Raw genomic sequence first — 11,162 nt, forward strand, 5'->3', positions numbered from 1 at the left:
AGTGGAAACACAGGATAGTTTGCACTCTGCCCCCCACCTCTGGCTCAGAGAACAGCTATGGTCATGACTGCTGCTCATTTACATTACCTTCAGAGCCCCAGGGTGAATTACAGAGTGATACAAAAGTAAGCCACCATAGTAAATAGGTCTCTGGATCTGCTCCTCAGAGTGCGTACAGGTGTGTTGGCTTAATTCACTTATTTTCGTGACAAATGCCTGTGACAAAACACTATTTTCCTTCCCATCTCTAAATTCCTGAAAGTGCTACTCCTCAGCAGAACTCCCCAGGAACATCAGGCAAAGTCCAGAAACCCCACCTCCCACACCTCTTTTCAGAAGGTGCAGCCCTCTTCCTGATCAGGATGTTTAACCCCCAAAATACCTCACCACTTTCTTAACCCAGGGTTGCTGTGGGATGCTTGCCCTCAAGGTTTCTAGGCACAGAAACACTACTGCCTGAAGGCAGTGGGTAAGAAGTAGGTCATCTGAGTTTATCCTCTCATTATTATGCTCTATGTGACTCAGACATTTCCCTTTGATAGCAGTCAAGGCAGAGCATTAGGAAGTCTGTAGCATGGTGATTTCACTATTGCAAGGAATGAACAGATATGTGATGTTTTTGTGTGGGATTCACACAGTAAATTCAGTCCTTTGTGTGTAAAAGCATCATGTGAAATCATTGCACCTGTTATCAAATAGCACAAACTACTGGTCTAACAACATTTCTTTTCTGTCTTGCTACCTACATGACTGGTGGTCAGGGAATTTTTTAATCTGTTGTAATTTTGGTTCTGCTGGTCTGCCCCATTTTTGTCTCTTTTTCTAGGGTAGGTTGGTGGGGAGTTTAACCCCACCAGCTAGTGTCAGCTTTTTGCTTTGCTGAATCCCTCACCAGCCTAAGTGCCAATGATTCCAGTTGTGAACCAACCTATATTAACTCAATGTGGGAGAAAACAGAGTACCCTGGAGCTAGGAACCACAGGAAACGTTGAATTGGAAGGGACTCACAAGGATCATCAAGTCCAGCTCCTGGCCGTGCACAGCACCTTCCCCAAGAATCACACCATGTGCCTGAGAGCATTGTCCAAACACTCCTTGAACTCTGTCAGGCTTGGTGCTGTGACCACTTCCCTGAGGAGCCTGTTGCAGTGCCCAAACCACCCTCTGGGTGAAGAACCTTTTCTGATAATGCAACCTAAACCTCCCCTGACACCACTTCAGGCTACTCCCTCAAGTCCTGTCACTGTCACCACAGAGAAGAGATCAGTGCCTGCTGCTTCTCTTCCCCTCATGAGGAAGTTGTAACTGCAATGAAGTCTCCCCTCAGTCTTCTCCAGGCTGAACAGACCAAATGACCTCAGCTGCTCCCCACAAGGCTTCCCCTCAAGGCCCTTGACCACTGTCTTAGCCCTGCTTTGGACACTCTCTAATTGTTTAATGCCTTTTTTATATTATGTTACCCAGAACTGCCCCCAGGACTTGAGGTGAGGCTGCCCCAGTGCAGAGCAGAGTGGGACAATCATGTCTTCATTGAAGTCTTCCTACTAACACATCACGACCAAAATGTAACATCCAAGAAAAGGAAAGGGCAAATTATATTTGCTACTGTAACAGCCTCAAATTTATATAGCAAAATGAAATTACTTTCTGTGTAACAAATCTGATAGAAGGGAGATTTACTTTTTTAACTTCAAGGTAAATTTGTCGTTCATCTGTGAGCAAAGGAGGATGTTTTAATGGTTTACAAACTAAACCTGCTGGGAAAAATGTGAGTAGTAATGGATTTTAGTTTTCTATTACTGCATTGCTGCAGAAACTTCAGGCTACATGAAGAATAGGGAATTACTAGAGACAAAGAGCCAAAATTCTTTTTAAACTAATGTAAAACCATTGAAATATGAATGGTTTCAAACTGAAACAGGCAATAGAATGAGATTCAGATTTATGAATAACTGGCAAAAGTAGTATTGTATCTCTCCAAAATGACAAGATAACAAATAACAATGTTAATGAAGTTCCAGTATAAATGACATCTAAGTGTGATCACAGCACCAGAGAATCACACGATAACAGAGGGACTGAATGTGGAAGGGACCACTGGATGCCATTTGGCCCAGGCTCCTGGTTAAGAAGAATCACCTACAGCATGTTGCCAAGGATAGTGTCCAGAAAGCTTCAAAAAGTGGATATCGCAAAAGTCTCCAAGGATGGAGGCTGCACAATCTCTTGGGACAACTTTTGACAGTGCTTGGTCAACCCACAGTGGAAAAATGTTCAGAGGGAGCCTCCTGTGTTTTGTTTTCTGCCCCATGCCTCTGTCCTGTCACCGGGTGCTGTTGGACAGAGCCTGTTTCCATCTTTTTGGCAATCTCCCCTCAGGTACTTATACCCATTAAAAAGATCCCTCCTTGAGACTTCTCTTCTGTAGGCTATGCTGTTGCAGCTTTCTCATCATCCTCAGTTATTAAAATTTTTTCCCCAAATGGAAAACTCCAAATAAACTTTTCAAGGACATGTAAATCTTGCCTTTGAAGTTTAGTTCTACAAAACCGCAGGGTTTTGAAGTCAATGAGACACACAATTCACAGGCAGGTGACTTCTCTCAAAGTTTAGAAATTTCAAAGTCTGTCCACATCTTTAGCCACTTTACTCATTTTCAAATTTGTATCTGGAACACTAAAAATTTTGTAATAGAAAATTAGGTAAACAAGTGTTGCCGAGCAAATGTTAAAAGGTGCTTGAATCAGTACTTAAATTGAGATAAACAGACAGCATAATAATAATGAAAGAAAAACCTTTACAGTCTTATTTCTGTTTCAAAGAACATTTCACAGGTGGCTTGAGCAATCCACAGGGTGACTGATCATTCCTTTCACAGGCACAAACAAAAGCTGTGTGGTTCACATCTTTGTGTTGTTCCAAAGATTTAACAGTCTGGGCTTGGTAGAAGTATAAAGACACAGACAACCCAAAAAAGGGCAGAACTCCCTTGTTTTTAAGCCTTTTGCTTTTCCAAGGCTGTCTCCATCCAGGGAAGGGCTGCACATCCTTTTCAAAGTAAGGCTCTCCTTACTTTAGAGGTTCAGAGGTTTTTCACCCTCCCTTGATCCAAGAAGAGGCATGAAAGCATGATCTAACTCTGACATGCACAGAGACACAGACATGCATCTGCCTGCCCTGTTTGTAGCTGAGAATATGCTCAAAGGGCATTAAGGTAATACCCTTTGACCTGTTCCCCCATCACTCTTACTGACCACACAGCAGGTGCTGTGGTGTAAAGGCTCCTCTGGGTTACACCCACTACAGGATTGCTTTCTCAGCTCAGACAGCAGACAACATGAGCTAGAAGCAGTATCACCCTTCCCATTTGAGCCTGGAGTCTGGAGTAATCTCTAGGTCTGGCTTGTAGATCTGCAGACTCCAGAGCAGAAGTGCTGTGACACCAAAAGTCTACTTAATTATGACTTTTACCCATGCCTCTGCTTCCAAGGCCAGATCAGCAAATGCAAAGCTTTTGCTCTAAAACAGTGAACAACGGGTCTCCAAATATGCTTTAAAAATAAAATTGTATTGTCATGACAGTTCAAAGACATTTCTCCCCACAGTTTCCCATCTTAATTTATATATATATGTGTGTGTGTGTATCTATGTGTGTGTGTGATATTCTGCTATAAATTCAGGCTCTCTAAAATCACAGAGGCAAAAGAAATTCTTCATGGAGTCAAACACAGTCTGAATACATTGACGTCCTGCTCTAAATAAAAATAGCAAGTATGCCTTTAAAATTATGCAAAAGCAAGCAGGAGGGAAAGGGGGACAAGGGAGAGTGAAGGCAGCTCTCTTCAATGATTTGATAAGAAAGCACATCAGAAGAAGAAAATTGTGTCAAGACATACAAGTAAATAAAATATTTAAAATGAAGCAAAATATCTAGGTCTAGAAGACCAGCACAGGCAAGAAAAATAGACATAATGATTCTATAATTAATTATGTCACATGTATTTACCAAGTGATTCTTTTTCTTGTTTTGGATTACTAAAGATTTCTTGTTGCCACTGCCTCTAGCCTACAGTGTCATTTGTAATAATTTCTTGTTCCTATTTGATTGCCATGTGACAGAGCTTGTTCTGAACTCAGTTCAATAATTAGTCACTGCAGAGTGTGGGAGGGTTCCCCATCCCAGGCACACATGAAAGGTGAAGAGGTAAATCTTTATGGGAAAAAAATGGCTCCATTATCTAAAACAGCAAGAGATTTCTCAGGTACAAACCCTTCTCTTGTTCCTCCCAAACTCACCAGCAGGGAAAAAAGCTAATTCTTTCTCTCCTTCCTCACCTGACACACAGTGTTTCTACATATGAAACAAACTACTTAGATGCATCTGTGGATGCTGAATTTGCTTGATTTAGCTGTTGGGTGAAAACCTGAGCACAGTCTAGAGTTCAGAAATTCACCAGGAAGCACTGTGTCGATCGATTAGTTATCCTGAGAGTCCTCATCTTCACTTTCACTGATAAAGCCTGACTGATAATTATTTTCCAAAGTTGTTCACCCTGGAGGATGCAGACTGTGACTGATAGAATAGAGGCAGCCTGAGGGGGCTGAAGGAGCTCAGAGGATGGCAGCATCCACAGTCAGAGGAAGCTCCGCATTGGTCAGACATTTAGCAGATAAACAGGGAGAGAAGGGAAGTCAGTCCATCAGCTGGCTGAGATGTAGGCATGGGTCTCCAATTAACAGGCACATTATCCAGGAGCAAAAAGAACTGTCTTGTGTGTCTCAACCTCGTTGTTGCCTGGCACCCTCACTCTTTCCTCACCATCCTTCACAGTGCCCATATAGTGCCACCATGCTGTGGATGTTGATATACTGTCCAGGTTGCAGGAATATGGACTGGGAGCTTCACCTCTGAACTGCAAATCATCCCAGCAGAGCAGTGAGACAGATCAAGGGCTGGCTTGGGTATTTTCATAAGGGTCTTGCTTCTCCCAGGAAAGCATGCCATGGTAAATACCTCCCATATCTGCAGGAAATAATTTCAGGTTTTAATGATAAAATGAGTTAGGAAAATTCTCCTACACCGACATCCATGCGAGCCCAAGGGGCCAGAGAAACACAATGGACATCAGAAGAAAGTGATTCACCTGACCTTTCCTGTTCCTCTTAAAGGACCCCATTTTTACATCAGTATGATCTCAAAAATACCTTGTGCAGTTTATCACAAGGTTCCAAAACTATGGCCTGTCATTTACAGTGATGATCTCAGGCAAGATGATAATAAGCATGCTCTTAGCACCTTCTCTCAGTGTTGTCAGCAGAAACTTCTCTATGCCCTTAGTCCTTGTGAAAGGAGACCTGTCATCTGTTGTCAGCTCATCTGGCTCTTCTACTTACATATTAAGTGTCCTGTGCTGAGTAAGACCTTTTGGCAATAAAAACATATTAATGCTGATGCAGATCTCCCGGAAATCATGGTAATGCTCAGAAAAACTGTGATAAAGCAGCAAGATTCTTCAGCAACTAAATATATGAAAACACCAAGAGAAGACAGTATAGCTGTATTATGAAAACTAGCACTTTACTACCCTAGGCTTATAGAATTACTATTCCTAGAGGGCATTCCTATTTGGCTGTTAAGGTAACAAACTTAAAGGTGAGTAGGGCATCATATCCTTGCAGCTGTATAGATATAAAAATGTGAACTTTCTTCCTGCTGTAGGTGGTTATTAAATTCTACTTCATTATATCCAAGTTCTATCAAACCCAAGGATTTAAGAATGAAAATGCTATGTAATGCCATAGCTACAATATGTTATAAACCCTAACTTTATTGACTCAGCTGTCAAAATGTAAACATATTCATTAATGGTGGAGGTAATTGGACCAATGTTCAAAATGCAAATCATCAAAATAAAATCACTCCAGTTTAGTGAAAGGCATAGGTTTATGCCATGTTAAAAATGAGAGAAATATTTCTCTGTCTAATGTTACCCTCTAGATAACATCATTTCATGCATTGATCCCTGCCTGCACCTCAGAGCTTTCACTTGAACAGCAGTACACTCTGCAGACACATCTTAGATTAACCCTTCAAGCAATGAGGAAATTAGGACTCTATGATGTCCCTAGATATTTTGCTTGAAGCTTAATTAAAGGTTAGTAAGGAAATGAAATATTTCTCCTGTATATTGGCTGTGCTTTTCCTTCCTATGTTATTTCTACATGGTTTGAGTTCATTAATAAATTGAGGTGAATGCACTTCATCTCCAGCAACGGGTCCAAGCAGTTTTATGAGGAAACGGCTACCTAGTTTCCATAACAGCCCTCAGTACCTTTCACTGAAATATAATAAGCATAAATGGCAATCCATCTTCCAATGCCAAAGATGTTCCCAGACTGATCGCAGGGACCAGTATTTGGAAGTAGATTATTGTATTTTCAGGCTCCACTTCACAGTTTCCAAAGTGGTTAAGAAGAGTATTTGATTGAGGAAAATGGAATAAATGTTTAAATTAGTTGTCTTTTCACCCAGACAATGTGATTGAGGGATGTCCCCTCCTCAGGACATTAGCCTTGGGTAGTTTTTTTCCCTACAGGGAGCACTAGTGTCTCTGGGCACCCAGACACTAGCTCAATCCCATGTCTGCTCAAAAAGTAAGCTTAAACTGTATTACATAGACAGCAAGGCCTGCTCTCAAACATCCTTCACACTCCTCAGTAAAGCCTCTTGCTGGCTTAAAATGTGACCTCAGTGTGAGCTGTAAATTTTGGTAGACAGGATTTAATAATTGTAAAGAGGGACCAGAAACAGTGGGCTGCAGGATCTGGGGTGAGTTTCCATCCCAGCACAGTGGAGATGGAGCAGGTCAGTTCTCAGGGCCAGGGTGATTTCCTCACAGACCCACCAAAGCATGCGGCTGACATTCCCCCTTCTGCATCTCTGATGAAGAAGTATTAAATATAGGTTATAAACCAATCCCTGGACACCTCAACCAAGAATGGTCAACTGGATGACATGCCAACAGGTTTAACTTTCTCAGTTTTACAAGGAGCTTCTAAATTAGATTCATTCAACGCACACTGACTTTGAGAAACGCTAATCTTTTTATATGGGTATAATGCAGGACTGAGAAAAATGTCTAGCAGAAGTATAAGAATATTAATTTCAATATATTTCTGACTGTAAAAATTAGTCTATTTCATATATTGTATTCCTTTTTGACTCTACCAGCCCAAAACCTTCCCCTGATTCTTTTGAGAGGTGGCTCCTTCTTAAACAGCTTACTACATTTTCCCCAGCCTCTTCTCTGTTTACTGAATGTTATTTGTTGCTTTTAAAAGGACAAAGGCTGATGATCACATTTTTTTATTATTGCCCCATGTCCTTAAAAGTGAGAAATTCTGTTTCTCTATAGAGCTCTGCATAGAGAGTTTGTAGCAAATTCTGAAACCTAGTTTATAATTGGCTTTTCCCACAAACTCTCTCTTGGGAAAGATTGCTGCCAGCTTTACAAGTCTGTGCTGATTTTGGATAAACCTTCACCAGTTCATGACTTTTCATAAAAATCATGCAATATGCAGACAGCTTGCACAATTTTACCAGAGCTAAGCAGGAATACTTTCCAACAATTTACCTTGCATTTAAATACGTTACTTTCTGGAAGACAAGTATTTTTCAGAGACCTATTCATTGCAAGAAAGTCCACCTTTAGATACTCTTGCTGCTGTCAAGTTTAAACAGTGAAAAATCTGCATACTTATAAATCAGTCTCAATAAAGGAAAACAAGCTCAGACTTCTGCCTTCCTTGTGGGCATCTTCATTTGAAATTCTCTCTGGAAATTGCATTAGTTTTCATATGAGAAGGTCCCTATAATTTGCCTAATTACAAGCCTGACAGTTTTACATGGAGCTTATATTCAGAAAATGAAAGGAATGATGAGGGAAATTCATGGAAGAGTTTTTATTTCCCCTGACAGAAATATCATCTCAGCCTGATTTGCATGTTAACATTACACATCACCCTCCAAATCTTATTGGTGGAAATATATCCACTCTCATCTATTCCCATGAAAACAGAAAACAAGGATTGACATTTGTTCATCTTGTTCCAGCAAAGCAGCTCCAAAAATAGTGAATTTAGGTCAGACTAAGATATTGCCTGTCATAGAAAAATTCAGCCTTCTTAAATCACAGTTAAAAGAGAAACATGATTGCATTTCTACATCTTAAAAAAAAAAAAAGAGACACTCTAGGACTTACAGTCAAACAGATAATTGCATGCACTTTTTTTTTGGACATGTCTCAGTCAGAGCCTGAGACACAGAAACAATAGGGTCTTGCTAATAAGTTGTTGCCATGTCCAGATGGCCATTCCTTAACCAGATTTGTAAGAGTGCCTTTCGATATGTAACCACTGTCGGTACTTGAATTTTCAAGAAGGCTGATGTATTCTAAAACTGTAGCATCTTCTGAGGCTCCTGTGCTCAAGACTAATGAATAATTAAAAGTTACTTGGGAAATTCTCCAGTGACCCCTGTCTTAATTTCTCCTTCTTTAAAACCCACGGTACACTCATCTACACACGAAGTGTTTGAGCACTTCCATTGAAGAAGAGAGTGCAAGTGCAGAGGTCTGTACTACTGATCCCTTGATACTCATTGATAGCACATTTACAAATCTATAAACAATTGATTCAGTCACAGTGTCAAGGCTAATGGGCTTTTTTTCATTACAGCACTTAATCTAGTAACAGACAAACACCTTGTATGACCAAAAATGGCATGGAGTCATCTTCTTCAATAAACTTTACCCATTTTATTTTAACTGAGTACTATATGGCTGGTATATGCACAGAAATTAGGAACTTAAAAGTCTGTATTCTGGGCTAAAAAAGAAAAAGGAATAGTATGAAGGGTCATGTAACTACACATAGTTGTAATTGTTTGGCATCTCAGCTTCTGTGCTGCCTTATGTGTTCTGTTTAAAGTGCTGTGTGTGTCTCTTCAGCACTATCATTTTTATAGGTAACCAAGACACAATGGAATAATTTTCCTCCACATATAATACAAAGTGAAAATTTCAGCTATACAGTCAACAGTTTTCAGATTTCCTGATTTTTTGAGTGCTTAACTATAAAACTTCTTCAAATACATATATTTTTACTGAGAATATGATACTCATTCTATCTAATATTTTACTCTTTTCTGTAACAGAAATTTACAGTCAGTTATTTTAATGTAGAGTGTGTATTTAATAGGAAAGGGATTACAGATACCTTCTATTTCTTGACACAGCACTAGCAACATTCAGCATCTCAAACTGAAATATTCAAGCCAACTCAACAATAATACTTTAAGTATAATATACTTCATTTACATTCTTCCCTGAGGGAGTTAGAAACACAAATACCATCTTAATTAATTCATAAAAGATAGATTTAGTGTTATAACTAAATGTGTCTGCAAAGTGCCACTTGAGAAAATACAGGCAAGTGTCATTACACAGGGGCATCTATTGTGTTAGAGAATAATTTTTAAAAATCTGCAAGCTTGAGTCATATACAGCATCACGGAAAGTGCTGATACCAGTTTATATTCAGTACCCAAAACTGTTCCAAAGAGAGCCTAAAATAGACTTAATGTATACTTTCAGAAAACCTTTTTGGTTTTATATCTAAATAAATGGGTAAAAGGAAGATAATTTAACCATAATCTGTACCATGACTTCAGTCTCTGAAATAATTATACATATGTTGAAAATAATTATACATATGTACCATTTGACTTCTTGTCTCAATAATTAGTCCTAACATCATAATTTGTTTTGTATGTAGTTTACACATATTATTTGGTCACATCCAGAGTACAAAGAACATTTGCTCTGATGAGTTGAAGTAAAACAGATACCATGTAAATAATATGCTAAGAAACACAAAGAAGCAAGTTATCAGGCTACAAAAGCTACCTCATGCAAAGCACCAATGTTTCTTTAGTTCTAGGCAAGTTCTTACCGCCTTGCAAGAAGAAATGCGCAAACATTAGTGGATCCAGCCACTCTATAGGCATAGTATATAAAAAGACTACTGTGATTATTTCCAATTTTTTCATTTCACTCTTCTCTTCTAAGCTTCCCTTTGCTTTAAAGGTCAACCAGTTTCATTGGATTATAATAAAACTGGTATTTTATGCTAAATGAAAGCTTCTTTTCCTCTCCCCCATCTCTGCTCAGAAATCTTGACAAAGTGGCACATATCAAAAACAGCAATGTTCATTTAGATTGGGATGTTCAAATCTCAAGTGAAGCTTCATAAACAAGTCTCATGTGAGCCTTCATAAATATACCTTTTTTCTACATATGTTCAGCACACAAGTGCTGCTCATTAAAATTTACCTGTATTCAATAATTTCTGTTTGGTATTCTTTATTGTGCAGCATTCCCTGAAAAAGGCCTGGAGTCTGCAGAATCTCACCAAACATCTACCCCAACACATTTCTGGCACTAGAAAATGCTTTTCTAAGTTTACACACTGAATATCTAGTTACAATCAAAGCACTAAAATTTCAGCTTTCTGAAGAAATTAGTGTTTCACAGGACAGAGGAAGGCTCGTTCAGGGATACAAATTAGTTGATGAGAACCAGGCATCTTCAGGCAAGTATAACATCCTCTTACAGGAATTTCAATTTCAGGCTCCTACAAGAAATAAAGCTGGAAGGCCCTCTAGCCACTGTTAGGAAAAGGCTTCTGTGGACACAGCAGACTTCTCCAGGAATCAGAAACATATCTGATGAAGAGGGAAAGATCATAGAATTGTTGAATCACAGAAGAGTTTGAGTTGGAAGGAACTTTTAAACATCATTTTGTGCAACACCCTTGCAGTGAGCAGGGATATCTTCAGCTTAATCATGTTGCTCAGAGCCCTGTCCAACCTGTCTTTGAATGTGTTCAGGAATGGGTCTAGTACCTCTCTGGGAAACCAGCTCCAGTGTTTTACCACACTCATCATAAAAAAAATGAGTTTAAATTAATATAAACTTACTACCTCTCATTCTATTACTATAGCCAAAAAGTCTGTCTCCATCTTTCTTGTAAGCTGCCTTTGAAAGGCAGAAATAAGATCTCCCCAGAGCCTTCTCTTCCCTCCTCTAACATGCTCTCTGAGG

This window comes from Agelaius tricolor, unplaced genomic scaffold, assembly GCF_023055355.1.
Source record: "Agelaius tricolor isolate 1412-34295 unplaced genomic scaffold, bAgeTri1.0.p SCAF_4, whole genome shotgun sequence".
Lineage (NCBI taxonomy): Eukaryota > Metazoa > Chordata > Aves > Passeriformes > Icteridae > Agelaius > Agelaius tricolor.